Consider the following 26,025-nt stretch of genomic DNA (forward strand, 5'->3'; position numbering starts at 1 on the left):
TCTGACTAAATCACCCCCCAACTTCTTCAGATCTGGAATCTCCCCACTGCTAAGATGAAATCCCTACTCCTCCATCTGCGTTCCAGACCATTTATCCTCAGTCTGAAAGATCTACATTTTCAACCCCATTTCTGACTGCTCACAGCCCTGTATGTTCCACCTCCAGTTGGCTTGTGTTGGAGTCCTCTGGGACGGTTCCACTATTCCAGCCTTGGTTTTCTTACACTGGAGATTACTTTTTCTTTCTCTTTGACTATCTCAAGTCAGGAATATTAATTTTTGAGGAAATAAAATTATCCATTTCAGAGTGTATAACACAGCAGTTTCTAATATATTCTTATCTATTTTGTTTTTAGTCGACACATAATGATTGTATACAATGTAGGGTACAGAATGATATTTCAATACATGTTCACAATGTGCAGTGGTCAGATCAGGGACACTGGCTAGAACACTGGAAAAGCCATGCAGCCAGGAACTGGCATGTGGCTTTGCAGTCAGCTGCTTGCCTAGCACACGCATGGGCCTGCGTTTGATTCTCAGTACTGCATTAAAAAGAAAAGAAAGGCAGTTCTAAGTCTCCTTGTATATAATTCCAAAGTATCCCCATCCCAAAGGAAACCTGTGTTCATGAGGCAGTGACTCCATCCACCGATCTGCCTACCTTCTTTGTCAAGTGACCTGCTCTATTTGGATCCTTTGTTGTTTCTGTCCCTGTACATTTTTTTTGTATTGGTTTTCTTAAGGCTACCTTCTTGAACTCTTCTAAACTCTTCTTTGCAGGGCATTTCCTGGCTACCCGTTCCCTTCTTTGAATTTCAGTTACATTCATCTTCAGCCCCGAATCATCATGTTGCTGTGGGTTGCTAGTAAACTATTTCAACTGTACCCCTTTAGGACTTAGGCAAATTCTAGGCTCCCAGCTATGGCATTCTGTGTCTTTCTCTGAGCCAATAACCACCTAAGATGTGTTTAATTCCTTGTGTGCAGCAAGACATGAAAGAGCACTAAAATGAAACTGAAGTTTGGATAATTAAATGAGAGAGCATCTCAACTCCCTTTGGCTCTTTCTCCTTCCTGTAGGGCTCTCTTTCGGGAAGAAAAGGGTCTGTATGATCTAGTCAGTGTTTCTTTGCCCTAGTAGCTGAACAGGTGTGAGAACAGGAAGAAAATGGCAGGCTGCCCAAGGGTGGAGAAGGTGCAGGTTCCCTGCTTTCAGCTTTAGCAAATAACTCCTACCTTCATTCCACATCTACAGGCCTACAAGGAAGAGTTGGGGGTCCGGAGATGTCACAAGGCAATATTTTAAAGAGGCTCATTTTCTGCTTTTATATGTAAATCAGTTTCTCAGTCTGATACTTTGAAGTTGTTCATTAATACAGATCTTCCTTGGAAAAGATTAACTATTAAATAACTATGCCGATAGTACTTTTTGTTCATATGTAAAATAACTGGGTAATTAAACTACTATCTATTAAAAGCTGGGCATGGTGGTACACACCTTTAATCCTCTCATCAGAAGGCAAAGGCAGGTAAATCTCTTGAGTTTGAGCCCAGCATGGTCTACAGAGTGAGTTTCAAGACATCCAGGGCTACACAGAGTAAAAAAATTACTGTCTATTTTAAGCCAATGGATAGGTTAAAATCTGAAGCCTGACAAAAAGTATGAAAGGAAGCCAGTCTTACAGTCACTGTCAGTCTCAGCAACATTTGTGTGTGCATTAATACAAACTCTTCCCAGCTGCAGTGCTAAACAGAATTTGTCACAGTTGTCACTGGAAGTCTCCAAACAAGAATGAAGAAACAGTGCTCGGGCCCCTAGGCCATTATGAAACCTGCTCCTCTGACCAGGACCACAAAAAGAGCTAATGCAGAATGTTGAAGTCTATAATTAACATTTTCCCCTTTTTCATGTCTCACTTTACCTGCTCTAGAGTATCAGAGTGAGCAGAAGTTTCTTTTGACATTAATTCCATGTCCTAAAAATGTTACATAGAACGTGAATTAACATTAAAAAGGGGCTCTGGAATTTCCCTAAAGCTTTGGGGGTAATAATATTAAGGATCATGTATAAATGATACTGAAAAAGCACATACTTGTTTTTAAAAATCATTGAAAAATACATACAAATGACTTAGGTTTCTGCAGGCCAGAACTAGGAAGGTTTATAGTGCACAAATCAGTAAAAAGAATGACAAGAACTATGGTACACAATTTTATACTCTATTAAAGCATGACAGGAACATAAACATGAAAAGAAATACTCCTCCCCATAAATTGGCAAATGTAATATGATACACTATCTTCCACTTACATTTCATTTAGGTGAAGATTTGGCACGTTGTGATCTTTAGGCTCCTAAGCTCCAGCCTCACCATTTATGTGGCTGTATTTTCAGAAAACAGATTTTGATCCCAATGTAAATATACATGGTTCTTAAAGTCAGTGGTCATTCAGTAAAGACGAGTTTGTGGGATACAAGAAACACACTGGCAACATTTGTCCAATCTGAAAGTTTTTGTTATGCCTACATTGAGGTTCTCTTAATATTTCATAGCACTGTGTATGGGAAATAAATTCTATCTGATTTCACATAAATTCTTTCAAAATGTGTTTTCCTTGGGTACTGCCCTCATTCATGTTCAGAATTTATTTCTAAGTGGTCAATCAGACATTTTCCATTTTTAAAATACTAAACATAAATGGTATAAGGCAATTTATGAATTCATAAATATGAAATAGTTATAATAACTAGATTAGGGAATGGTCATTCTACATAGGATATGGGGTACCAAGGAGGTGGCTCAGTGGCGAATGGTTTCCCTAGCATGTTCAAGATTCAGGATTTGATGCCTAATACTGAGTCCATCTACAGATAAGCTTGGGTGGATTGACTCTGAGGTGTCACCACATTGAGTCTGTTCTACCATTAGATTCTAAGATCTAGAAATTAAAGTCTTATTAGCTGCAGTTCATACTGGCTGACATTGGGAAATATATCAGCAGGAACTTGGGAGCCAAAGAAAGAAAATATTTAGTATCACTGATATAAAAGTCTAGAAGACTCTTAACATTTTAAGTTGGAAAGAATATTCTGAGCCATAAGGCTGATACAAGATATAGATGTGTGTGTGTGTTTTCCAAATAAAATGAGAAAATGACAAGAACAATATAGAACTAGGTCCAAGGCAAGCCAGTTAATTTCTCCTTCTGGGATCTCTAGAACATCAGAAAAGAAAAAGAAAAAAATGTTCAAGAACTATTGCTGTATTCTGTATGTATGTGTGCATATCTCTGTAAATATATGTGATTTTTGTACTGCTTGCAGGGATTTGGGAAAACCTACTTCTTGCTATTTTCAAGACATTATTTTTAGTATTTCTACCACATTTTATATCAATGTCTCATAGATAACAGAAGTTTCTTCAGTGACTATTCATGATTACATGTTCAATATTCTGCCAGGAGTTAGGAAACCAAATAATTCTCTCACAGGTCATTCAGTTTTAGATAGAAAGAGAAAGAAAAAAGGGACCATAATACATACATAGATTTTTAGGAAAAAACTAAAAGAGGAGTGTTTTAAAAGAAAGGAATTCTGAAAACTATTTTTTAAACTCTATATGACAGTATACACTAAAGATCCAAAAGATCACAAACCACAAGAAATTTGCAAAATTGAACCTTATAATGGCTGTGAACATTATGAGGCTGTTAAAAAAATGGACTTTAAGATTTTTTCTCCTTCCCCAATTAAATTAAACCATGTGAATAAAAAAGAGCACAGGTAAATCCAATATGGGAAACAAAGTTAAATATGGTATAAAATTTGGGTATAGCATAAACACTCATCCAGTGCCTTTACAGTTATCTAGCTAGAGGGTTCGTAGGCTCTGCCTTGATCTTTACTGACCAGGATCTGAGAGAAACTAAAACGTTAGCCATTTTCTCTGTTGCTGAATATCTGCGGCACTTCCAAGTATGTTTTTTAGATAAGATCTTCCTATGTGGCCCAGGCTAGCTTCAAGCATGCAATCCTCCTGCTATCATCTCTCTAGTGCTGGGATTATATGTGTATACCGCCACGGCTGGCTCATATACGGGTTCTTAAACAATGCTCTCACAAAGTTCTTGTATCTGCCTTTTCCTGTATCCTCTAGCCCTCTGGCAAAAGACTCAGAAGTAGAGGTATAGCATTACGGTGTGCAACACATTGCTCAACCGCTTTCCAAGCAGCCTGAGCTAAATTACACTGACATCAGAAATACGTAAAAACAAATTTCTTCAGCTCCTAAATCATAGTGTGTTGTCCACATGACCTTGCCTGCTAGGCGACCCCTCTAGCCTTGAGCCACACCCCTGGCTGCAGTTCCCAAATCATAGAATTTTAGAGTAAGAAACAAAACTGTTGCTAAAAATCTCTAGGAAAGGCTTATTATCAACCTTAATTAAACTGGAATTGAGAATCGCTTTATTGACTTAACATAGATCAGTCCTCCAGGGCTAGATCCTTTTGTGTGACAGTATTAAATCTAATTTTTGAGACCCAGAATTCCTAACTGCCATTCAAAGAAGAAAAAAAAAAGAACCAGTGAGACCCTGTCTCAGAGATCCAATTAGCCTACAGCAACAGGAGCCACAAACAACCAATTGGTCTACATTGGCAGGAACTTTATAGACTACAGCACCAAGTTTTTCTAAGCAATCTAGCAAGCCAGTGAAGCTGATTTTTACAGGATAGTTCCCAGGGATCCTATGAAGTGAAATATAGCAAATAACTTCACATAAGCTATGGATAAGAAGATAGCCTAATGGCTAAATTCACTGTGTAGTATGGAGGAATATGGTGAACCTATGATCTTCTGGCTTTTTCTTCCTGAGTACTAAGATTCCAAGTTGTTTGTTGGTTTGTTTGTTTTTAATTTGATGCTGGGGATAGAATCTAGAGTGTTCTGCAAGCTAAGCAAGCACTCCACCAACTTAGCTACATCCTTAGCCTTCCTTACTGAGCACCTACTAATCATTCTATATGATGGAGACAGATGAATAAAACCTTATTGGTACCTTCCTTTCAGATGAAACTTTTTATCTATTACTTGTGCAGTCCTAAAAGCCAGCAAATTTGAACACTGTTGAATACAAAATTTAAAATATTACATTGCCTTTAAATAAAATCAGGATGTTACTAAGTTGTTCCAAATGCTTCAAGGAAACATGTAGCAATCTTCCATTGCCAAATGCTTGACTGGGTGCACTCTCTACTTTTATGGATTGTTTTGACATATGCAAATAATTTTTGAAGTTTCAGCTTCACTTAAATTTATATCATTCACATTTGTTTTCTCTTTTTATTAACCTTAGCCAGTATATAAAACAAGAAAAAGAATTCATATGGGTATACTTTTCCACACTCAAGAGCTTGTTTACATGGGAAGTTAACTACAAGAAAGAGACAATATATAGTCAGGTGAGGCTTTGGGATTCTCAGTTTTAGGTTCATAAACTAGAAAGGTTTTGTAAAACACTAATGGCAGGTAATGCTTAGCACTGGGTGTGATGGTGGCCATTCTTAACTTCTATCCCACCAATCAGCTGACTCACAGAACTAATAAGGCTGATTTGGAAGTGGTCACCAAGTTTTGGTTCCTAATAGAGTTTCATTGAGATTCTGTAACTATTTCAAGACAAAAGAGAAGAAATCAGAATGTGTGTGAAGTGGATCTGCCAAAGCATTAAGCACCATTTCTTCTTAGGCAAATTTTCCCATTGAGTGATTGAAAACCCCCTTTCACTGCAGTCTATTAGGAAGCGGCTTCCAAGGTCTGGTAGAACTAACTCCTGACGACGGCAGGGGATTAGTGTGACATCAGGGAGGAAATCAAGGGCATAGCGAGGGATGATAGTATAGTGCTTGGTTAAATTATCTAACTGCCAGTGCACGGCTCAGAATTTCCATGAAGTTTCCTAGGTAAAATGCCATTGCACAATAACTGCTTGCTTTTCTTTTGAGTTGAAAAGTTTGAGGAACATCTGCACTATGTCTTGATTTAAATTTTTAAAATTACATGTATTTGTTGTATGTGTGTTCAGAGGACAACCTTCGGGAGTCCATTCTTTCCTCCTACCACATGGGTCCTGGGGATCAAACTCAGGTTGTCGGGCTTGGCTTCAAGTACCTTTACCCAATGAGCCATCTCTTAGGTACATGTCTTGATTTTAAAAAGAAAATCTATGTATGCAAGGCAAATAAATCATTTATCTTTTCTTATCACTGGTATTCTACATAGTGGTCTCATTTATGTTTTGTTGCCAAGGACGACGTATTACCTTATTTTATTTCCTTTCTTTTAAACCGCTTTATCCAATTCCAAATGTGAGTTCCCCCTCCCCAACCCAACCCTTCTTCCCCCTACTAAGTGCAGTGATTCTAGGCATTCGCCAAATATGATTTCTGTTCTCCTTTTCCAACTCCCCATGAATGTTACCTGTGTTTTCAGGCAACAAGAAATCAAGGAAGCAACCCTCCTTTTTTTCTGATACTGATGTGGTCAGTTAATGCTGCCTGGAACTCAGGCTTTTTAAAGTGGACTCCAGACCTTCAAATGACAGCAGCACTTTTAGTGGTGGAATGACAGCTGCAGGGGCGGGGTCAAAGTTAAGGGGTTCTTCCCAGAGCTTCATCCAGCACTCAGTCTCACAGTTCTGTTTCCCAATTGCCCTCACTGTAAGGGAGAAAGAATAGCTCGTCTCCACTTCCTTTGCTAGATTCTCTCCACAAGGTACTTGAGAGACAGAAAGAGCAACAATCAGTGAGAGGCAACCTTAGCATTTCAGCGATTCTAGAAGCCTGAGATATCACCAGGGAGCGGGGGGAATTCTTTCAGCCTAACCTTACATTCTAGGGCACGGTAAGCACACAGCCTGTGACTGAGAGCAGAGAAGACCAGGATCTGCATGTTCTACTCCTACACCGTCCTGCTCAGGGTATTCCCCTTTTCTCCACTTCTCTCATATTGCCCTTGTCCTTATCTGTAGCACACTGAGAAGGACTCCTTGCTCTAGGCCCATGCCAATATGAACTCTCCCTAGGGGTCAGATAATTTTATCTCCATATTCTAGATAAGTACAAAGAATGAGATTTTTAAAGTAGTTAAACCTAGCAGTGAACTTTTTTTTTTTTTCTAAAAACAATAAAGCAGAGCTGGAGAGATGGCTCCACAGTTAGGAGCACTGGCTCTTTTAGAGGACCCAGGTTTGAGTCCCAGCATACACATGGTGACTCACAACCATGTAATGTCAGTTCTGCAGGATTAGACACCCTCTTCCAGTCTCTAGAGGGACCAGGCACACAAGCGGTACACAGTCATACATGCAGGCAAAGCAACCATATGCATAAAACATATAAACCAATAGCTGGAGAGTGGTAAAACACTTGCCTAAGCCTATGCAAGGCCATAGGTTCAATTACCAGTACCTCAAAGCAAAACATACAGCATAGAAACAATAAAGTGGGGCCTAAGGGTGAAACTGTAGCAGAGCACTATTTTGCATGGGAGGGGGCCATAGTTTGACTTCCAACAGGGAAATAAATGATGAAATACAACAAAGCCCCATTCTATTATCTAGTTTACCATTGCAAGTTGCAAGGATTGATGGCATTTCTTTTGTGTCTGAAATGGTGCAGTGGAGAAAAATCCATTTCTCAGGCCCCGTCCTGGTCACTGGCGTGTTTCAAAGGAGAGCTGAGACTCTTGGGGAGCCCCAACAATACTTGCTATTAAGAGGGTAGACGTTAATGAGAATCCAGGCTCCCAGTCCCAAGGAGAAGTCCACAGACACCCCTACTTACAAGCGTCAGCGTGAGCCTTTTTCTGCCTCCGTAGCCCCTAACCTCGCAGCTCCGTCACTAGAGCCTGGTAATTCCAGGTCTTGGAAGGTTCTTCCCCCCACCCCCAGTGATGTGGAATTCAAGCCCCACAGCAATCCTAGACATGCACGCAGTTCAAGCCCTACAGCAGTTTTCCCCAGCACTGCAGTACGGCGCACAAGCCCCTTCAGTCCCACTCGGCAAGCACGCAGTTCACCAAGATACTAATTGGGATCCACCTACACTGCCGCATCCAGTCCAAGGATGTTTCTCGCATAGGAAAGCCTCTTAAAATAATATGTATTAGTTAATCCGTGGAGGACTTCAAGCATGGCCATTTACATGTTGGTCCAATTGTCCCCCGAGAGTAAGTGAGGGTCCTATTAGCAGGCACAAGAGACTTACCAAGTTCTTTTGAAAGCTAATTTTGGATATTGTTTGTTGTAAACACAAACAAACACTTGTACTGACTAGCACAGGCACTTATTTTTTAGGTGTTGATAGCAAACTGTGTTTGGAGCTGACAGATACCACTATGCTTGGTAAAATAAACTTGCCCTGGATAACATATATTCAACGCTCTCAAAGTGTGCCATAAAAACACACAAAGAGCAGGCTTTATCAAATAAACGCACAAGCCTGTCTCCCTGGAAACTAGTTCGAGCACAAAGACTGCTTGTCTATGAAGGACTCACAAAGACAGAATAAAAACTGTTCTGATTGTTTTTGTCCAAAATCTTCAGGGAGTTGGAAATATAATTTGTAGCTGAAAATGGAATATTTCTCTAAACCATAAACTTCTCTTGAATTGGCTATAATATGGCAGGCATTATTATCTTTCTTAATGATTATCTCAAAGGCAGTGAGAGAGCAAACTAGTCAGATCTGTGAACGAGTTAGCACTGACCTAGATAGGCGTGTGGGCCGCCTCTAGGACAGCAGCTCAGTTAAACTCAGGGCCACGCTCTTATCATTTAAGAGATCCAGGCTTGCTGATAAAAGTCTTAAAGCCATAACCAAAACAAACAAACAAACAAAACCAAATATTAATAACTTTAAAACTCCCAACTTTCCAAGTACAGAAGATTTGAAAGAATATAATTAATGGAATAAACAGTATAAACACTACTCTAAACAGAATATTTGAGATTAAAATATTGACATGTATGTATATTTGAATAAAATAGTAAGAATGCATAAACCTAGGTCTTAAGACAATGATTTAAGAATATACTATACCAGTGGTCGATATTATCTTAACTTGAATCATACAGTTCACCAAAATACGGCCTATTGTGTTTGAGATCTCCTTCTAAATGCAGTTAAGTATGTTGGATAAATAAAATTTAAAATATATTACTTTATTAAATAATAGCTTTTAAATATATACTCTATAAGTCTCTGAAATCTACTTCTGTATTGTGGGAACACTACAAATAGTAGATAAAGAAAGCCCAGGAAGCTTTTTAAAAAATTAAAATTAATTAGAAAACCCTCATACGCTATGAAACTAACTCATGTATGGTATATGAGGCCTCTCTATGGCGCATTACCCAGTCTTGCTGGGTTTGGTCAACTTAGTTCAGTTTTTAATGAGCTTTGTAGGCAATCACACCGCTGCTTGTTTTGCTGCTTTTAGGCATTAAGAAAGAAAGCAAAGTTAAGTAATAGATAACAGGGAAATATGCCACAAAAATAAGAAAGGCAAGAAACAAATTCAGTTTGACAATGTGTGGGCTGAGCATATGTTTAAAATTACATACTATTGATTTAAATCAAATTGTCTTGACTAGTGTATTTTTTTAATCTTTTACAAATATTTACTTAGTAGAATCTTATGAAAGCAAAAATTTCTTCCAGTGTATTTGCCTCACTTTATGACACAGAGAATATTTCCAAGTTCACATGACAATAAACCCAGTAAAAAAGACACAAATTAGAATGGCCAGTGTATGCACCGGGCAGACCCCATGAAAGCTGTGAAAATACGGAAATATTTGAGGAAATTATTTTAACAAAATTTTTATGAAGTCTCCTACTGTTAGCAACTGCTTCATAATCTGAAAAGGAGATGAAATCCATCGCTAATACTGCTGTCTGTTCTCACAGTGAGGCCTTTACATGGCTTCCCCGCACAGGAGGATCTCAACAAGGCTGCTGACAAAGACCCTTATTCTCAGAAAATTACAAATGAAAGAAAATATTACTTGTTGAAATATGTGAAACTTACTAACTGAAAACAGCTAGTCACATACTCAGCGATCTATTTCTACATCAAGATTTTAAAGTCATGCTTTTTCGTATATGAATTTTAGACGTCAGGGGGACTTTGAAATTAATAATATGATTTTTAAAAGTAATTTGGAATTTTTTACAAAGGTGGTTCTGAGAAATGTAGTGACATGAATGTTAAGAAAACCAGTCCCTCTAAAAGAAATATTATATTTAATTATTAAAAATAGTTGTCACAAAAAGTCATAAAAGATATGAACTTTTTTGGCATTTTAGCTCTAATTTTTAAAGAGCTTATATTCTTTGAAATAAACAAGCATGAGGAAACAGCGTCTGAAAGTCTTCAGCCTGAAGGTCTGCAGAACTTGAGCCTTCACCGCTGCCACTGCTCTATAGCAGTTATGAGTCCGAAACCTTTACATGTGAAAAAGAATTTTCTTCTTAAAAATAAAACTGTCAATGTTTTCCGCCTAGGGAGCTGCAGAGGACTGAGAGGACCACCAGTTGCTTCAGATCTTCTCACTGAAGATGTGGTTCTCAGGAAGTTAAATATGAAATAGTACATCACCAGGAGCAAATGTACACAAGACACACAGGAAGATAAAAATGGATGGCTTTATAATACTTTATAATATTCACTCCAGCTAATGTGTGAGGCTGATTTCAAATTTTCATTTATTAAAATAGTTATTACAGACATGTATTCAATTTTAGAGCAAATCTGGTTGAAGGGAGGCAGCAGAGAACTTAAAGTTGAGGCTGAACCTCTGGATCATCACTCCAGCATCTAGAAGTATTTCTATCAAATTTTCAAGAGAGATACCTCTTTGATAAGTTCCTACCAGCTAGGTTTTCTAAATCATGTAGCACCTGGAGTTATGTTCTCACGCAGCAATTGATCACTTAGCTGTGGACAGGAAGACTCCCACAGAGCACCTGATATCTGTAGAAGACCTGCCCAAGTCCAACACTAAGTTATTCATTTAATAACTCCAGTTAACAATTTGCTTCATGCATGATAATAAAGAGTTGGCATTACAGAACTTCAAAATCAAGAGGCTTTCCAACTGTTAGCTATCCTACAACTTGGTTCATCTGTTTTTTTTCCCCCTCAAATGATCTTTTAATTTTATATTTTGTCTTTCATCCTGCAAAGAAGAAAGACTTATTCCTGATAGATGACTTGACCTTTTTTTTTTTCCTCCTGACATAGTGACACGACTTTCCCTACCGTTAGCCTCAGAAGAGATTCTTTCTGTCCTACGAGAACACGGCAAAGCCATCCTGATACATACGAACTTGGGCCAGCTTGGCCACCTCACAACTCGCTCCAACAAAACGCGGTGACGGTGGGGGCCACTCACCTAAGCAATGGGAGTTAAGAAGAATTTAGAGCTGCAGCCTTCTGATCCCCAGCAGAGGTCCAGGCCCCTTCTTGACCTGCCCGAGTCCCTTATATAAAAGCAGTCCTGGCTACTCCCAGTTACTGCCTCCTCACCTTAGGCTCCTCCCCAATCCCAAACCATAAAGCACCGGAGCTACACACCCACCTTCCACCCCCACTACGAGGGCTGCCCACTCCGGTGAGCCTGTCCCTGGGCTCGCCCCCTCGGTAGACTGTAAGGGGGGCACTGACGGGGAGGGGCCTTGGTGACAGTGACCCCTGCTTCCCCACACCTGGGCCAGCTCCGAGCCCCTCCACCCCCCGCCAAGTCGCCAGAGTGATCACCCGCACACATCTCCCCGCTCTAGCGCCTCTGGGCTCTCTCTGGGCGGCTGCAGGCGAGCCCCTCTTTGAAAACTGTCACCAAGATCGGCACGACGCGGTCCCTGCGGGAGTTCTGGACCGTGCCGAGACCGGGTTTTCCTGTCAGGGGCTGGCGGGTGACCGCCACCCTGTTCCGAGCTCGCTCGCTCGCTCGCTCGCGCCCGTCTACGCACCCTCCCAGGGAGCCTGAGGTAGCTCGGCTGTGACCCTCGGCGCTGGGCCCGTGCCCCGCAGCCCGAGGACAGGCACCCTGTCAGTCACACTCGGCCCTCCTCAGCCGAGACCCCTCACTCTGTCCCTCGGTCCCCGACCCCGCCCAGCTATCACGCTCGCTCGCTCGCTCGCTCTTCTCTGAGCGTGACTTGTCCTCAGCCCGTGTCCCTCTCAAACCCAGACTCCGTCACCTTGTCGCATTTGGTGCTGTCAGAGTGTGACTTCTCCTCAGCCGGGTCCCCTCAGTGGAGATTCTGTTACTCTGTCACGCTCGCGGTCCTGTCAGAGTGTGACTTCCCAACCGCGTCCCCTCTGGTCGAAACAGGGTTAGACTGTCAGTCACACCGTCCTGTCAGAGTGTGACTTCTCAGCTGGTGTCCCCTCAGCGCAGACCCGGTCACCTTGTCAGTCAGACCCGTCCCCTCAGGCTGAGACCCCCTCACCTTGTCTGTCACACCGTCCTGTCAGAGTGGGACTTCTCGGTCCGCGTCCCCTCAGCAGAGAGCCGCCGCCGCCGCTCGCCGTCAGGCTGTCAGTCACACAAGAGTCCTGTCAGAGTGTGGTAACTGCTCCTCAGTCCGGTCACTTTGTCGTCACACTCGGTCCCCTCAGGCCGCGCACGACCCCGTACCCCAGCGCAGCGCCTCGGGTCTCTCCTTCCGCGTCCCTCCGGCCGGCCGCGTGGCCCGGGGCGACTCTGACCTGAGGCGGCGACTTGGCGGGAGCTGAGCGTCCCCGCGGCCGACCCGACCCTAGCGCCCCAGGCGGCTGCCGCTCCGAGAGCGAGGAGCCCCGCCTGGCCGAGCCGAGCGACCGGGCCGGGCCGGGCCGGGCCGGGGGCGGCGCCCAGCAAGAGGCCGGAGGCCCCGCGCCCACGACCTGGAGGCCGGCGCCCACGGCGTCCGCGTGGCCCTCCAGCCCCGCGCCCGCGCCCCCCGCCGCCTACCTGGCCGCCTTGCTCCTCACAGCCGCTGGGAGGCAACCCAGGAAGGTCCGGTGTCCCCCCAGACCGATGCCCAGGGCCTGTCCCGGTGCCCTGACTCCCCGTCGTACGGAAGTTTGGTTGTCTCTAGATGTTCTTTTCAATAACATTAATATATATATGTATATATAATATATTATATTATATAATTAATAATATATGTGTATTTAAGATCTCTTGGGTTTTTTAAATTTCAGAACGCTATGAAGGTGAACACCTTCATAAAGTGACCACTTTAGTGTTAATCATTCAGACAATTTCCTTTTTTAAAAATTGCGGGGGGCGCACACGCTCACACGTGAATGGAGAGGCGTTGACTCCTCTGGATCTGCTGGTTGATGCCTGGAACAGAACACAGGTTCTCTGGACAAACACTAACTGTTCCTAACCTCTGAACTTTCTCTCCAGCCCTCTATTTTTCCTCTATTTCTTAAAACTTGTTCACTGGATTTCTTAAATTCTTTAGAAGTATTTCTTGTACTGGAGACCTCACACACAGGATGGGGAGAACTTGGGATTCTCTTGTTTTTAAGTTAGAATGTTGAGGCTCCTTGTCCCGGGAGCCAGATGTGCACATGATGGACAGTTCCTTTCCTCTCAGTTCTCTGTCATGATCCATCCCAAAGGCGTGATGTCCAGGACGCCAGGGACCCTTCTTTTTAATCCTCTTCCAATCTTATTGATTGAAAATCTTAGTCTATGTCTGGCTCTCTTTGGGAGGCACTGACTCTTGGAAGCTCATAATTGTGCTTCTTGCTCAGGACGTTCCCCCCACTCTTAGCATCTTTATTTGTTGGGGGATATAAAATTCTTTATTCTGGTAGAAAAAGCTCTCAGCGGTGCTTTCCAGCGAGCGTTTGTGAGAGTGACACTATGGAGAAAGTTCAGAGCTTGAGTCAACAGATTCATGGCCTCCACCCTCTGTAAGACACAGTGGTCAGGCCCATGGGACTCTAAAGACCACTGGAGAGATGGTCTTTCTCTGCTAGCCGTGGAAAGACCCCATTCCTATACCTGTTATGAAGTGGCCAGGTTGACTCTGCTCAGCAAACCCACACCCAGAGGGAAGTATGTACATATGCAGTATGTATGTAGGAAGTATGTGGCCAACTTCTCGCTCACTCAGGAGTTCCAAGCTATTTGTTCTCGGTTGGTTTTGCTTTTGTGTTGATAAAACTTTTGAGGTGTCGCTGTGTAGCCCTGACTGGCCCTAAACTCACTACTGTTTTCCTGAGGCCTATACCACCCCTTGTGACATTTTAATATATTATTGAGATATGTTTTACATAATCTAAAATGCAAATGTCATACATTCAAGATTCACTTACCAAGTTTTGGCTTACTTACAAAATTGCGTCATTATCAGCATAACCTAATTTTAGAACACTTTTACCACCCTACAGAGAAACTTCCTCCTTGGGAACAGTCATTCTCGTCAGTCCTAGGTTCATTGCCCATCTTCTTTCAGCCTGGGTAGAGCTTCCGATTTTAGACATTTCGCATGAATGGAATCATACGATATGAAGTCCTGTGTTATCGCTTTCTTTCACTTAGCATACTGTTGTCAAGGCCGTAGCTTGTATTATTTCCATCCTTTGTCTGTTTATTTTAGACAGTGTCTTCTTTATGCAGCCCAGGCTAGCCTTGAACTTGTAATCCTCCTGCCTCCAGCCTTTTGCAGGTTAGAATTGGAGGCATGGCTGACAGCATTTCATTTTCTTTATTATAAACTAATATCCTATTCTATGACAGGAAATGTTTGTTTATCTGTCTATTGCTTTAGGCTGTTTCTACTTTTCTTCTATGTGCATGTGTGTGTACAGTTGCAAGTAGAGACCAGACCTCAATGGCTCTCTGCCTTAGCTTTTTTAATTTGTTTATTTTATTGTACATGTATGCATGTGTACTGCATGCATGCACGAGTCTGCAAATGTCAGAAGAGAGCACCTAATTCTCTAGAACTGCAGTTATGGGCAACTGTGAGCTACCATATGGATTCTGGGACTGAGTCTGGGTCCTCTGCAAAAGCAGTAACAGCTAAGCCATCCCTTGAGTCCTTCTTCTTGTTCTTTTGAGACGGCCTCTGGCTGGACCTGGAGCTCTTTGTTTTGACTATCTGGCAGTAAGACTCTGGAAACCTCCCTGTCTCTGTCTTTCCAATACAGAATTACTATCCTGCGCACCCCTCCACTTTCCCTTGCTTTTTATGTAGGCTCTGGGGATCAAACTTACAGAGCAAACACTTATTAACTGATCCATAGCTCCAGCCCTGCTCCTACTATGGGGTACTATGAACCACGCTGCTATAATCAGTGGTAGACAATGCTGTTTGTGTGTGTTTTCATTTCATTTCATGGATATGGTAACAATATGTTTTAAAGGAATTTAGACATTGCCTGCAGGAATGTCTAATAGCATTGTATTTTTCCACCAGCAAAGCATGAGGGGCCTGATTTCTCCACATTTTTGTTAGCACTTATTAAAAAGTTTAGCTTATCTAATAGGTAGAAATGGCATCTTACTGCTTTGATTTGCATTTCCTTAATGACTAATCACATTAAACATTTGTTTGCATCGTCACTGATCATTTGTGTACCTTCCTGAAGAAAAGGCTATTCAAATATTTTGCTCATTTTAAAATCACTTTTTTTTTGTTTTGTATGGAACAGCTATTTACATCTTATGCATACAAATCCTTTTTCAGATACATAATTTGCAAATATTTTCTCCCGTCTATAAGCTGCCTTGGTGGTTATTCTGTTTGTTTGTTTGTTTTTAGCCAAGAACTTGCTATGTGGCCCAAGCCAGCCTCCAACTGCAGATCCTCTGCTTCAGCTTCCGGAGATCTCTGCTGTGCACCTCCATGCCCAGCCCGTCCTTTGACATAAAGGTACAAGATTTAATTTTTTAAAATCTATTTTAACTTTAATTTTGTTTCATTTTGGTGTTGTATTAAAGATAAATTCAATGCTATAAATATTATTTGGTTTAATTTTAAGCTAGGATCTTAAATGTAGGTCTGTAATCCATTCTGAGATAAATTTTGTATATGGTGTGATATTGGGGACAATCAACTCTTAGTGAGGGAAATTCCTATAATTCACCAACAGCCATGAAGGGGAAATTCCACCACAGAGAATTCATAAATGGAGCAAAAGTTTAGAGTTGATCTGAACTTTTTCTAAACAATTTGTCTCCTTGATCAAAATGTCTGTTATTTTCAGTGTCTGTGGCTAGTAAAACCTACAAATACAAGTGAGTCAACAATAGACAAGAAGTAGTCTAAGCATTCAAACCTGCGGCCTTGCCATTAGTGGGTTGTGAAATCAATTTAGCGGTTTAAAGCCCATACTTTTCAAATCAAATAAAAAGAACAGACTAGAAAACACAAACTCTCAGAACGCGGATCCCATATGAAAGAAAGTGTGGCTTTGGCGTTCTTAGATGCATGTGTTTATGTGTACCAGGAGTTGGTATAACATGGATTTTGTAAGCACAGTTGACATTTTTAAAAGGTGGGAAAACACTGTATAAACTATACTTTCAGGATTCTCCTATTCCACAAACATTTATTGAGTGTGGATTTCGTGCCAGGTCCTCTACTAAATGCGGGGGATAAAATGATATAAGCAGCACACGCTCACCACACTGTGTTGTAAGCAGCATGTGGTCGCCACACTGTGTGACAAGCAGGGCACGGTCATCACACTGTGTGTGGTAAGTAGTGCACGATCACCACACTGTGTGGTAGGCAGCGTGTGGTCGCCACACTGTGTGGTAGGCAGGACACGGTCGCCACACTGTGTAGTAGGCAGCATGTGGTTGCCACACTGTGAGACTGGTTTTTATGGAGTTTCTAGAGACAAGGGCTTGTGCCTGATTCAGTTTCCCCAACCACAAGAATTTCCTCCGAATATTGGTGCTGATTCCCCATAACATTCAAAAAGGTGTCTAGGTTTCTGTTTGTTTGTTTCTTTCATTTGATGTTCATTACATATTAACTTTTGTCTACAGGGTGGCACTTGTCCCCAGGTCAACACTCGCGTACCATTTGTATGCCGCTGGGAAGGGAGCCCAGTCGAGCAGTGAGCCACAACTGTAAGTGACTTGATTTCCATCTACTTCAACTATATTTTAACTGGGTAGTCCCCAAGAATTTAAAAATAGTGTCACCTTACTTTTTACAGGGGGGGCATTTAAAATAACAAAATTATTTTTCTCTCTTTTCCAAGAGTCCTGTAAAATTGCTTTTGGGGTTAGTGATGATATTTTACTGTGGGGGGCATCTTTCCAGAGAGGATTGCTCCTCTCTCTACAGTTGCTGGACACAGCCCTGATATTTGTCCCTTCTCTCTATCCCAGGCAACCCATGATCAATCTCCAGGGAGACTCAGAAGGATCTTCATTCAAAATTAAAGATCAAAACCAGTTCAACATGAGAGCAAGTCTCACACACACACACTTCCACAAACATGCCTACCATTTGAATAATTCTCAACACGTTTTCACATGAGATTTTACCTGCAGTTTCCCAGATTTACTTTGAATTTTATCAGGGTCCTTTTCCTCCTTTATTAAATGAGTTCTGTTAAATGTATTCATGTCCCAAAGGCAAGCTTGGAACTTTCCTTCTGATTTCAGAGTGTTTGATCTTTTTGTCATCTCTGCTCAGCTCAGCATTGTATTTTTGTTTTTAGTGGTTATTTATAAATAATTAAAAAAACTGAAACATTTTAATTGAAGTTCGGCTGGCTTATTTAGCTATTCAGTAGTAGGGCAATGGCCTAGCAGTTACAGGGCCTGGGTTTGATCAGGGACTGAATTAAAAAAGAAAAAGTAAAAAAAAAATATCTCATTAGTCAGGAGTGTTGTCAACTTGCTGGTTGAAATGGCTCCCACCTGTTATCCAGACCTCAAGAGACTGAGGTAGGAGGGCTTTAGTTTGGGGCTACCCTGATATACATTGCCCCCCATCTCAAAACAAAGCAAAACTAACACACAAGCAAAAATACATGGAGAATATAACTATCTCAACTTAGAGCTTCTAGGAGCAAGCTGAAGGAAACACGGCATCCAGACCACTTCTTCAGAAACACTCTAGACAGTAAAGCCATATGCCTTCTTCTACTTGTTCAGTGTCTAAAACATTAGTTTCCATTTCTCAGGATTTGTAAACACCTATGATATCATTAAGGAAACTTAAGGAAATTCCATTTGGTGATTTGAACTGCTTTGAGTTAGACTAGATTTTAAGGTTCTAATGGTTTGAAAGCATAGTGGACAGTTGGATAATACTTTATTTAGGTTTCCAGGAGATTTAAGAAGAGGGCCACTTGCCCAGCCTTCTTATTTCCTCTGCTTTCCCTCATCCACGGACCCCCGTGGTGGTGCATCAGATTGGTTTCTCAGGACTCTGGGGTAGGAAAAGTGGTAAGTAAAGTTTAAAAACAAAATCTTGGTTTGGGAACAGCTGGCCCTCGCCCCTTCCGTCATGTGGTGTCCTTGTCCCTGTGTTTTCCCGCCCCCAGGCTCTGCTGTCTACTGTCCATCTGCTCACACCTGCACTCCCATCACACAGGAGGCCGAGGAGGAAGACTATGAGGTCTACGTCAGGGTGTGCTCCACATGAGACCTGGTCTTGAAACAAACATACAAGATCCGGCCCCTCCACTCTGTAAATATTGCTGAAGTCAGCACAAGAATTTTAAGTGCCTGACCTTTATTTTTGCTCATTGTGACCCTTCTTCGTCTTCTTGAAGCTTAGTCTTCTCACTTATACAATAGAATCATAATATATTTTCAAAATTCCGTCAGTGAGAAGACATGAGAATATGCCACGTCTAGGCTCCCATCAGGATCTCAAAAACTGTTACTCATCAAGCGTGCAAAAGCATTGCGAATCTCTTTCTGATAGTTACTCATGAATTTCAGAGCACCATGTAATGGTTTTCATATGCTGTTTCCCTCCTAGCTTCCCCTCTACAGTACAGATTCTACAAGGGCATTCTACTTCTGTATCTCTTTCTGATAAATGCAAAACAAGTCCCATCTGATGAATAAAAAATAGCTACAAATTCAAGATTTCCTTATGGAAATGGTTTTCTAGTATGAATGTGTGTGTGTGTGTGTGTGTGTGTGAGAGAGAGAGAGAGAGAGAGAGAGAGAGAGAGAGAGAGAGAGAATTTAAATCCTTGACCTTATAATAAAAAACTAAATACTTATGTATATTTTTTAATATATATTTTTTTAAAAATATATTTATAATACATTATCTATTAAATATAAAATAGAAAATACTAGTATGGGCTGGAGAGATGGTTCAGGAATTAAAAGTTCTTACAGAGGACCAGGGTTTAGGCACCCATATCAGGCAGCTTCCAACTATCTGTAGCTTCAGTTGTAGGGAATCCAATGCCCTCTTCTGGTCTCCTTGGGCACTACATACACATAGTGCACATAAAACTCCCTTGTGAGTGCAGATGCACGCACATGCACATACATACAAATAAATATGAATAGATGATTTTTATGAAAATTCAAGGCATGCATAAACATAGGCAGAATATCAATGAATTCCATGTCAATCTTGCTTTATCAAAACTCTCATCCTTGCCAGGCTGTGGTGGCACACGCCTTAATCCCAGCACTTGGGAGGCAGAGGCAGGTGGATCTCTGTGAGTTCGAGGCCAGTCTGGTCTACAAGAGCTAGTTCCAGGACAGGCTCCAAAGCTACAGAGAAACCCTGTCTTGGGGAAAAAAAAACCCTCTCATCCTCATCCTCATTCTTCCTCAAATATAATTCTGAAGCAAATGCCAGATGATGAATTTCATCATGAGACTTCCAACCTGACTCAAAATTTTGCTCTTTGTTTTAAAAGTTGAGAAGAGCAGGGTGGGTGGTGTACACCTTTAAACCCAGAACACAAGGGCAGAGGCAAATGGATCCCTTTAAGTTTGAGGACAGCTCTGTCTGCTAAAAAGAAAGAATGGAAGAAAGAAGGGAGGGAGGGAGGGGCAAATAAAGAAAGGAAAACATTGAGAAGCATCCCCTTTTTTCTGGAAGATCTTGGGTTTATCATTTTGTCTAGTAAAATAGTAAAGAGCTAATGTCTGTTGCCAGCATGTTGCAAACTGTACTCATTACCTTGAAGACTGCTACACACGTGCTGTGCCTTCCAGATGATGTAGAGATGCGGACATGCTTCTACCTGGAGTGCAGTGCTCTGGTGCATGCTATTTGGTGGGTTGTACTGGAGAGGTCTCTCTTATTGAAGTGTAAGCATCTAGAGAGCAGAAATCAAACCTGATTCATCTTATACCCAGACCCACTGTATCTACTGTGACTCTGGCCCAATAAGTGGGTAATCTGTGACAGATTCTGAGTGTTAAGCATGTAAATCTGAACCTGATAGGAAGCTGAGTCCAAGACTTGACACCCTATACCCCTATTTTATTAATATAGAAGTAAAGTCAATTTTTTTTAAATAGTAGTAAACTATTTTTTAAAATAGTAGTAAACTATTTTAAACTACAGTAGTAAACTACATAACTGTTATGCTTTAAGGCCCTGTCCCTAGCAGAGGAGTTATTGGCAGCTGATGGTTGCTGGGGAATATGGTCAAAATATATTTTAAAAATATAGGAAGTTTTCAAAAAATTTAAAAAAATCTTAAAAAGTCATAAGCTTTATCCTTCTTATTTATTAAACTGATGGCATTTGTGAATACCCATTCCCAGGCTCAGCCTCTGATCTGGACCTTACTTAGGTAACCATGAACCTCTGTTTTTAGAGATATTTCTTCTTAAGAACATTTAGACCCAACCGTCCACTTTGCTCTTGAGGGAAGCCTGACCTCAATTGTGCACAGTTTCAGACCTGGGCTTTCTCAGGGTGTGGCTTCAGAATCCTGTCCCCCACTTCTTTCCCCCTGCACTTGGGTGCCCACTTCTTACACCAGAAGCTGAGGCGTGTGAGTCAAGTGACTTCCACAATTCTTGCTGCCCCGGCAACCATTGGAATGACTTCCCTTCCAGTCTTCGAGGTGCCAGCCCTGGCACCCACACCCAAAGCAGCATTTTCCATACATTTAGGATGTGGAATTTGGAATTTGTTTCTGGGGTGTGATGATTTGGCACAGGCTGGAGCTCTGTTTTGCATTTTGCTGGATTTTTTGATGTTCAGGAGACAAGTAGGTTCGTCATGCATCACGTTTACATATTTAGACAGATTTGTAAAGTAGTGTGGTGTGTGTGGGGGGAGGAAGGATGCACTGGAGTGGGGGATACTTCATTGACAAAACATTTTGGCAGTGTCTTTTCTTGCATAGATAAATTTTTCTCTTCCCAAAGTATTTTTCTGGTATTAGGCTCTTATAAAATCCATTTATAATCTTAGTAAAATTGCTTTTACAGTCTCCTAATGCACATAAATAGACTTGCTTATCTTTTATAAAAATCTTTGTATATTTTTATGTATATTGCATGCCTTCATGAGTTTATATGCACCATGTGTATACAGGTGCCTTTGGATGTCAGAGGTCACAGAAACTTCCCAATGAAAGAGAGCTTGTGTGTGAGTTCTCACCGCAGCATTAGAAGCATCTCAGAGTGTTGGTTATGGATAATCACCATGGATGTCTATCAGCAGGTGGGCAGATAAACAGAGCCAGCTAACTCATGATAGGCAAGTCATTATTCGGTCAGAAAAGGGGAGGTGGCAGCCAGGCGGTGGTGGCGCACGCCTTTAATCCCAGCACTCGGGAGGCAGAGGCAGGCGGATCTCTGTGAGTTCGAGGCCAGCCTGGTCTACAAGAGCTAGTTCCAGGACAGGCTCTAAAAAAGCTGCAGAGAAACCCTGTCTCAAAAAACCAAAAAAAAAAAAAAAAAAAGAAAAAAAAAAGGGGGGAGGTGGCAGTGGTAAAGCACTATCCCTGCATGCTCAGGGCCCCAGGTTCCTACATTCCCCTCACCATGGAATGACGTACCAACAGGTGCTACAATATGGATGATGCCCCAAACAAACTAAGAGTAAAAAGCCAGACACAAAAATCTTGAGAGCATAAGATTCCTTTTATAGTGCAGTGGCTACAACAGGCAGACTCAGAGATGAAAGTAGAGGAGCAGCTCCTGGGCTTAGGGAGAGGAAACTGAATGGCAGATAACAGGTAGAGAGTGTCTTTGAGGGTGATGGAATACTCTAGAACAGTGGTTTTCAACCTATGGGACATGACCCTTGGGGGTCAAATGACCCTTCCACAGGGGTTGCCTGAGACAATTAGAAAACACAGATACTTATATTATGATTCATAACCATGGCAAAATACAGTTATGAAATAGCAATGAAAATAATTTTATGGTTGAGAGTCACCACATCATGAAGAACGGTATTAAAGGGTCGCAGCATTAGGAAGGGTGAGAACCACTCTCTAGAATGAGACAGTAACAGTTTATATTAAAGCTGCTCAAGTCATGCATTTAGCCTGGGCATGGTGGATCATAGCCTTAGGGAGTCTAAGACAGTAGGACTGTGAAATCAAGGCTAGCCTCGTCTACGTAGTAAATAAAATAAAATGTTTAGTGAACTAAAAGGGTGGTTTCATTAGACATGAATCATATCTCAACAGGAATCTATTTAAACAACAATGTTGAGAAACAGCGCACCTCTCCACCCTCCCTCTCCTTACCAGGCAGAAACTCACTTGTTTCTGCGTTAGCCTTCTCTACCCGCCTGCCATGCTCCCAGCCTGTACTAGGTAGGTTGTGATTTTGTCAGAAAGTAACCAACCCAGTACACAATGGGGCTGAAATCCAAGACCCTTTTCATCCTCCTGAAAGAAGGGCCTCCCTCTCTTGGGTTCACAGACAGTGTCCAGCAGTGACCTTGGTCTTTTCATGAGCTTTCAGGGCTGGGAGGGTAGGTAATATGTGCCCTCACACAAGTCTTCCATCCTGAATCTGAAATCAGGGCCTTCGTATGACTATGATCAGCATCATGATTTACACTCGAAGTCCTCCTCCTGAGTGGAGCGCCCCTTAACCTTCTTTTAGCAAACTGGGTTGAAAATCATCTGGCTAGTCTTTGTTTTTCTTTTGAGACAGAGTCCCTATAGACCAGGTCCCAAGCTCACAGAGCTCTGCCTGCCAATGTGTCCTAAGGACTGGGATTAAAGGTCACTGCCAAGCTGTCTGATTCATCTAAAGAACAGGCACACTGACTTTCTCTTCTGTTCAGAAGGCATTCAGGAACTCACACTGTGGCCCCTCTAAGCCAGGTCCAGGCTCTGAACTGACATACACTGAGACCCAGAGGGTTTCTGGAGTCACTGCTCTGGAGGCCACTCTGTAAATATCCATCCCTCAGTCGATTTCGAAAGAGCTCAAATAATTGTATTTTCTACACGAAATCGAATCAATGGCTCAGCACACATTTATTAAATTACTATTATGTTCAAAGTTACACTCTCTTCCAAACAGAAAGAGCCTGAAATCCTAGTACTGGACATATCGAGTGCTTGTGGTCCTGGAAGTTGGCAATGTTTGTTGGTGAATAAATATGAATAAATGGAGACCAATGTTATTAAGTTGCGGTGCCTAAAGATTATAATAGCCGATGTCCACTGAACTTCCTAGGTCCTTAACTCACCTGACATTGGAGAAGAGAAATTTTCTGAAGGAAAGAAAAACGTGGTGTAGTTTGGACCACTGAAATAAATAAACAGTTGCATGTCAGCAACTGTTTGGCTTAGTGTTAACTGTAGTGTTTTGAACTGATAGTTTTCTTCAGTAATTCTTGCTATTTTACTCACTCGCTTGTGATGAATTACTCCAGAACCATTGACATTTAAGATTCTAAAAAATTTACCAACCAAACATCAGTGTTTTGAAAATATGGCTGAACATCCAATGTTTAGTGTTCTGTTTTGTTTCTCATCCTGAGAGGTGGGACCCAGGACTCAGGGGCTCATTAGAGCCACCCAGTTAAGTACAGAAACCCAACAGCTAAGCATTGGAGGTGATTCTGAGAGGTTTGAATTTAGCCACACAAATATTCATAAATATTTTTTCTTGTTGAAATATAGGAAGGGGTAGCTGATATGGCTCAACAGATAAATGCACTTGCTACCAAGTCTAATGACCTAAGTTCAAACACAAGGACTCACCTGGTGGGAGGAGAGAACTACCTCTGATCTCTTCACCTGGGCTGTGGCACACGAGTGCACACATACGCACACAACAAACAAATAAAACATAGGAAGTATTTTTAAGATTTATTTTTATTTTTAAGATTTATTTTTATTTTTAAAAAATAAGGTGTACATGTGTGACTTGTACAGGCATCAGCAGAGGCCAGACACGCCTAGAACTAGAGTTACAGGCAGTTATGAGCCACCCAATGGGGGCTCTAGGAATTGAACTCAGGTCTTTCAACAACTACATGGAGGATTCTTACCTCCTGCAGTCTTCCTGAATTGAGCCGCAGTCAGGGTAGAGAACTGCCTTTCCAGCCATCTGAGAGCCATCACTTACGGTGCTATCTCGCAGAAAGAGTCTTTCCCTTCTCACGAAAAAAAATGTGTAATCCCAATAGCTCTTGGTAAGAAAGGCAAGCTGTGGAAACCGTAAACATATTCAGTGTGTGGAGGAAACAGTTGGTATTCAGTAAACAGCAAGTAATTTATTGACTTGGCAAGATTCCCTTGGACTCTAGTATATAGTTAACTCTTAATTACCTCGGTACAGATTGAGTCTCTGGTAAATTCTTTGGAATGTTATTGAGCCATCTCGCCATCATCTGGCTAAATTCTAGGCTTATAGGAGTATGACTAAGACACCCGTGTGGTTAATTGAGCTAAATGGTGGGCTGGGCCAAGGCTCGCTTTCCAACGCTACAGGATATGTTATGCTGCCCTGTCTACTGTTAGCATGAAAGACAGAATTCCTGCTTTTGAAGAGTCTCATGCAAGAGGAAGGCAAGAAAGAAGAAAGAGAAAAAAAAAGTGTGATCCAGGCATTGTGGTGAAGGCCTGTAATCTCAGTTATGAGGTCACAGGAGGAGGCTCTCAAGTTCAATGCTAGCCTGGGTGATTTAAAGAGATCTGTCTCCAGGGCAAGTGGGAGAAAGAGAGAGGGAAGAGGGGAGGAGGAGGAAAAAGAAGGGAAGGTAGAAAAATGAGGGAGGGGTAGAGACAGCAAGAGAGAACTCTTGTGGACAATACTGTCATGTGACACAACGAGGTAAATCAGGGCAGGCCTGGTGGCTTTAGCTGGAGGCAAGATGGAAACCGGCAAGGCAGTTTGCTGAACACCTGCTGTAGACACATGGTCAGATGTGCCATTTTGAAATTACAGATGAGGAAACTGAGGCACAGAAAGACCTCAACTACAGATGTAGAACTAGTTGGAAATAGGTTTAAGGTTATAGCCCTGCCCCACTTCTTGGTGTGTTTGTTTCCAAGGCAGGGAGGGTCTCACTTTGCAGCCCTGGCTGTCTTGGAACTCCCTCTGTAGATGAGGCTGGCCTCAAACTCTCAGAGATCCATCTGCTTCTGCCTCTGCCTCCTAAGTGCTGGGATAAAAGCGTGTGCAATTACACTCCTGTATTTTGTATTTTGAAATAGGGCTTCATTTTGTAGTTTGGGCTGGTTTCAAGCTCTTAGCAATCCCCCTGCTTCAGCATCACAAGTGGTTGGATTACAGCCTCAACCACCCTAACTGGGGTCCACCTAGCTTTCTTTGTGTACTTGTTATTGTTTTGGGTTTGTTTTTCTTTTTGCCTTTTTTTTTCTAAATGGGTTAATTTTTGTTGTTTTTTAGAATAGCGACACAAGTCTTTAATCCCAGAGCTCAGGAGGTAGATGCAGGAGGATGTCTGTGAATTCATCTAATTTTTTTGATTGCAGCTCTTGGCCTTTGCTGGTCAGCGGCAGTCTTGAGAAAGCACAGGTATAGAATAAGGAACTACTC

General features: G+C 41.9%; 1 protein-coding gene and 1 long non-coding RNA gene across 5 annotated transcripts in view; one reads left to right on the plus strand and one right to left on the minus strand.

Moving 5' to 3' along the window:
* The window catches only part of Pparg (peroxisome proliferator activated receptor gamma), a 129,138-nt gene extending 116,275 nt beyond the window's left edge, over positions 1 to 12,863 (minus strand). For 2 of the 4 annotated variants that reach the window (XM_038320176.2, XM_038320173.2), the window contains exon 1: positions 12,524 to 12,863. The gene's annotated coding sequence lies outside the window, so the exon portion shown is untranslated. Of the gene's footprint in view, positions 1 to 11,463; positions 11,564 to 12,271; positions 12,393 to 12,523 lie in introns of those variants that run through there. The other 2 variants (XM_038320175.2, XM_038320174.2) reach the window with 2 other exon arrangements.
* A 2,976-nt stretch (positions 12,864 to 15,839) lies between these two features.
* Positions 15,840 to 17,659, plus strand: LOC121677109. The gene is made up of 3 exons (XR_006020748.1): positions 15,840 to 15,952; positions 17,077 to 17,160; positions 17,425 to 17,659. It is a non-coding gene; the product is annotated as an uncharacterized LOC121677109 (long non-coding RNA).
* The last annotated feature ends 8,366 nt before the right edge of the window (positions 17,660 to 26,025 follow it).

The sequence above is a fragment of the Arvicola amphibius genome, chromosome 2 (assembly GCF_903992535.2).
Source record: "Arvicola amphibius chromosome 2, mArvAmp1.2, whole genome shotgun sequence".
Lineage (NCBI taxonomy): Eukaryota > Metazoa > Chordata > Mammalia > Rodentia > Cricetidae > Arvicola > Arvicola amphibius.